Source organism: Populus trichocarpa, unplaced genomic scaffold (genome assembly GCF_000002775.5).
Source record: "Populus trichocarpa isolate Nisqually-1 unplaced genomic scaffold, P.trichocarpa_v4.1 scaffold_1697, whole genome shotgun sequence".
Classification (NCBI taxonomy): domain Eukaryota; kingdom Viridiplantae; phylum Streptophyta; class Magnoliopsida; order Malpighiales; family Salicaceae; genus Populus; species Populus trichocarpa.
The window spans coordinates 41,921-47,703 of NW_026291149.1; positions in this window are offsets into that span (position 1 = coordinate 41,921).

Here is a 5,783-nt window from a genome sequence, read left to right on the forward strand (position 1 = left end):
AGGATGAATGAGGAATCCTTATAAGAAAAGAATTCTGAAACATTAAGGAATCCTTGCCACACTTGGAGATTATACTGCAGCTCATTAAAGATCCTAGTGGAACTAGGAAATTCCCAAAACCAACTGCCACATCCTTTTAGGAAAAGAATCCTAACCAAATAGGAAGTCCACAAGTCAAAAGGAAATAAATAACAAAATTCGTACAGCCTCTGTTGACCCGTGTTTCGATGCCTTTCCGAACATTGATTGACCTGAAATTTTATACCTAGGTAGGAAAACATCTCAGGAGACGGCACGTAAAATTTCAGATCGATCCAACGGTCGGACTGAGAATTATGACTATTGCCGTAAAACTGGATAGTTGCACATTTTACGTCAAAATCCGAATTTGACCTTTCCTGGATCGTATCAGGCTGTAGCTAACAAAATAAAATAATAAAAATAACTAATTTATCATTAAATACCACCAGCCCTTCTTTTCTTGTGTAGCTAAGATGAATAAGGAATCCTTATAAGAAAAGGATTCTGAAACATTAATGAATTTGTGCCACACTTGGAGATTATATTGCAGCTCATTAAAGATCCTTGTGGAACTAGGAAATTCCCATAACCAGCTGCCACATCTTGTAGGAAAAGAATCCTAACCAAATAGGAAGTCCACAAGTCAAATGGAAGTAAATAACAAAATTCATATAGCGTCTTTTTACGCCAAAATCCGAATCTGACCTTACTTGGGTCGTATCACAAGGCTGAACCGTATCATTCCCTCCCTCTTCAAGAAGATTTGCCCTCGAATCTTGAATAGGATTAATAGCGACTTTAGTAGCCTCTTGTTTAAGCCTTCGGAATTCCTTTATTGCTAACACCTTTCTCCAACAACACTGTATAGAGGTAGTGACTGACAAGAATTTCAAATAAGCACGCCGTACTAACCACTTGCGTACATAATTTTCAATGATAACCACAGCGGCTCTCCTCCATCTTTCATTCTTTTGGCGTTGTACCTCCTTTTCCCATGAAGCTTGAAGATCATAGAATAATCTTCTTCTACACTTATCAACTTCTCGTTCTAAAACCCCCAAACCATGGCCTAGTTTTTCGCATCGTTGATCAACAATCCTTCTCTGTTCCCTCTCCCTTGGTGAATACATGACACAAATAGGGAAAAGAAGAAGAAGAAGAAGAAGATGAAGACAAGAATAGAGTTTAAACAGGAAGAACAATGATTTAAGCTCAAGATTGCGAATCTGACTTTTGTTTGGACTAGAACTTATCGAAAAACAAACAAATGTGAAAGTAATGAAAATGACTCAAACAACAGCCAAATATCAAAATATGATGATAGTATAATGGCAGGAACAAAATCAACAGAAACAAAACAAATTTTGAAAGACAACACCAAACAACATTCGTTGGGTCGGGGTTTTCCGTGTCCAATAGTGCTGGTGCCTTGGTACAAATTATCTTTGTGTCACACTCCTATCAAACCTGATTTACTTGGCTTTCCGGAAATTGGTGTCTTTGTGTGGTGGTTGCGTAACCACGTGATCAAGAGGTTTGCATCATTTGGTATCAGAGCTTGGCTCTATTAACCAGGTTATATCCTTCTGAAATTTTTATTTCTTGTTGTTTCCGCACAAAATTCCTTAGTGTCCAATTTCTTCTTCTCCTTGATTTTGCAGCATATAAATTTTTTTTAGTTATATCAGTAGCATAAAAAAAAGAAAAAACAAATCATTGAAAAAGACGTTTATTGGTTTCTGCCGCAGAAAACTAAACAAGGGACAATTGGACCAAATCAACTAGGAATTAGCTCAAATTTGATACTACGATTTATGGGGTCCTAATCGCACCAATTGTTATTTTTGGGGTCAATTGGATATCGTTTTCTTTGGTTTTCAATTTCGGGTCTAACCAGGTCTGATTCATAACGTTTTTGCGTCAGTATATCAAACCTTATCATAAATTGTTCAAAATTTATAGGATGTCTATTTGGCTTGATATCACACTATATGTGAAATGTTAGATCAATTGGACATCATTTACTTTACGTTCCAGATTCGGACTTAACTCGTCGTAAACGAGTCTGTTTGGCGTCAACTTTTAAAATTCTCTTTCTTTCTGTTGTTTTCGTTTCCTGCAGTATATCTTCAACATATCCAACATATTTGGGTGTTGTTTCATCATTTTGCATATTTCGTTTCTGTTTTTATTCGAGTCTTCAGCTTTGTTCATATTTCGGATAGATTCGCTTGCTACTCACAAGACTATCATCATAGTTTTGTTTTTGCTTGTTTTCTGGTTTTTATTGCTTTTTGAGTCATATATACATATTTGGATTGGCTCCTAAGTTGGTTCTACTTGGTGTTGGTTTCAGTTTTGCAAAAACCGCAAGAAGGTGAGACGAGAGGTGTGAGGATATTAAGAGTGTTTGAGCGAAACACGAATGATGTGAGGATTTTTTTTTACCACTAACTAATTTTGCAGGTACTATCATGTTGGAGCAAAACAACACACCACCCCCTCCCGATGTAGAACTTAAATTCCAAATACAAGTCATGACGAAGATGATGAAAAGAATGAATTTCATGATGGGGAGTGTGTGTGAAAAACTTGAGAAAGTGGGCTGAACATGGTAACGTGGCTAGAACATGTACCCAACACTTCTTGTTTGCCGCACTTTGTATGTGTGTGTTGGTGAGATAATCTGATGCGAACCTCGTGATCACATGGTCACGCAACCCACAATCAAGATTGAGATATGATCCCGAAAAGCCGAAATAGGTTTGATAGGAGTGTGACACAATGAAAATGTGCCCTAAGGCACCAACACTATTGGATTGAGTAGAATGACGCCACGAAGCCAGTTAATTTTCGATAAGTCAGATTCAGTTCGTTCAAGAACTGAAGAAGGCAAGAATCACTCTCACACGTTAAAACTGAAAAATTCAGAAGTAATTATCATCAAAGCGGCCGAAATTTTGGCTTACATGAGTTTAAATAGTTCTTGAAAAATTAACCCTAATGGACCCCTTATGTGGACTTATATGAGGTCCACTCAAAACTGATCCAAAACCCTAAACTGAAAAGCCCATAACATAATACAAACAAGCCTTGGATCCTAACTGAAAACAAAGTATTAATTAAGCCCAAACAAGCCTTGGGCTGTAGCTAACAAAATAAAAGAAAGCCCCTAATATTAAATCCATGTTTTGTCATGAGAAGAAGAGAAGGAAGTAAAATATTACAGAACTGATTCAAGGCTTATTTATAGCCTTCCATGCAGCCCGTTAATCCTAGAAACAAAAGGAAAACAACCAGTTTACATCCCTTATTTGCTTTAGAAACGGAAAGTCTATTCTTTTTCTCTATTTGCAGTCCAACTCCCTCATGGAGTTGTTTCACCATCTTTGCCTTCTTTTCACTATCTAAACTTACCCTTTCTTAAAAAGGCAAAGGAATTAAGTCCATAGGAGTTAGTGGATTAAAACCATAAATAATTTCAAAAGGAGAAAAACCAGTGGTCGAATGCACAGTTCTATTATAAGCAAACTCAACAAAAGGCAAACATTCTTCCCAACTTTTTAAATTCTTTTGAATTATAGCACGCAAAAGTTGGGATAATATTCTATTCACTACCTCAGTTTGTCCATCTGTTTAAGAATGACATGTTGTCGAAAATAAGAGTTTAGTTCCCAATTTTCCCCATAAGGTCTTCCAAAAGTAGCTAAGGAACTTAACATCACGATCTGACACTATACTCTTAGGAATGCCAAGCAAACGTATAATCTCCCTAAAAAACAAGTCTGCGATATGAGATGCATCATCTGTTTTATTGCATGCAATGAAATGCGTCATTTTAGAAAACCTATCAACCACAACAAAAATAGAGTCTTTACCTTTCTTTGACCTAGGTATACCTAAAACAAAGTCCATAGAGATATCTACCCAAGGTTCAGTAGGCACAGGTAATGGTGTATATAGTCCATGTGGTTGTACTCTAGATTTTGCCTTTTTACAAGCAACGCACTGTTCACAAATTCGTTGCACATCTCTTTTCATCTTTGGCCAATAGAAATGCTCATGCAATACATCCAAGGTTTTCGCAACCCCAAAGTGACCCATTAAACCACCCCCATGTGCTTCACGAAGAAGCAATTCACGCAAAGAACTAGCAGGAACACACAATCCATTCTCTTTGAACAAAAAACCATCCATCAAATAAAACTTACCAGAAGCCGAATGTCCACATGCATTATAAATCTTGGCAAAGTCAGAATCATTATCATACAATTCCTTCACATATTCGAAGCCTAGCAATCTAGTATTCATGGTGTGTAAAAGAACATCCCTGCGCGAAAGTGCATCAGCTACGATGTTCTCTTTGCCTTGCTTATACTTGATTACGTAAGGAAAGTTTTCAATGAATTCAACCCATTTTGCATGTCTCCTATTCAACTTACCTTGTCCATTTAGATGTTTCAAGGACTCATGATCCGAATGGATTACAAACTCTTTTGCCCACAAGTAATGCTGCCATGTCTCAAGTGCTCTTACCAATGCATAGAGTTTTTTAGAGAACCATGGAAGGGAGATTATCTCACCAACACACACACACAAAGTGCGGCAAACAAGAAGTTTTATTAATCTGAATTGTCTAGCCATACATGTCTGCTTATGCCCTTATTTATAGTGACTCCAAACTAAAATAAACTCTAATGGACCCCTTATGTGGACTTATATGATGCCCACTTCCAATTAAACCCAAATAATATAAATAAACCCTAAACTAAGAAGAAAATAATAATAACAATAATAAATCCGAAATTAATATCCTAAATATGCTAGAATCAGATTTGTCACCATTAAGAAGTCCCAAATAGACTAGGAAATCTGATCTGAAGGTAGAATTTATTCTGAAGTCTTCTTTCCTTGTTGTAGCTAGGTTAAATAAGGAATCTTTGTAAGAAAAGGATTTTGAAACATTTTTGAATCCTGCTACTCTTGGAAACTATATTGCAGCCCATTGAAGATCCTTGTGGAGCTAGGAGATTCCCAAAAAAATATGCCACATCCTTTTTAGAAAAGAATCCTAGACAAATAGGAAGTCCACAAGTCAAAAGGAAGTAAATAACAAAATTTGTGCACCTCTGTTGACCTGTATTGCGATGCCTTACCGAACTCCGATTGAGCTGAAATGTTAACCCAAGGTAGCACAACATGTCAAGACACTTCACGTAAAATTTCAGCTCGATCCAACAGTCGGATTGAGAATTATGACTGTTGCCGTAAAACTGGATAGTTGCACGTTTTACATCAAAATCCGAATTTGACCTTTCCTGGATCGTATCATTCCCTCTCTCTTCAAGATGATTCGTCCTCGAATCACCAACAAGTTGAATGGACAATTCCTTAGCCTCATTTTGAAGCCTTTGGAGTTCTTTTCTTGCCAACAATCATCGCCAACATCTTTGGATGAAAGTAGCAGCTGTTCTATTTTTTTTCTCCTCTCTTTCTGAAGCTTGCTGCGCATTGACTGCTACCGTTAACACATCAAGTTCTTGCTTCATCTCCCCTAGAATACGAGATAGTCTATTGGATTTGTTTTTTTAGAACACTAATCTATTTATTTCTCTCCCTTTGGTACCATCTCTCCTTTTGAATCCTCTTTTCCTTTTGCCATAACACCTTATCAAAGTACATGAAATCCCTTCGGTTTCTAGGCTGCCGAATACCTTCTCGATAGCCTATGATCTCATCCTTAAAACCACCATCACCATTAT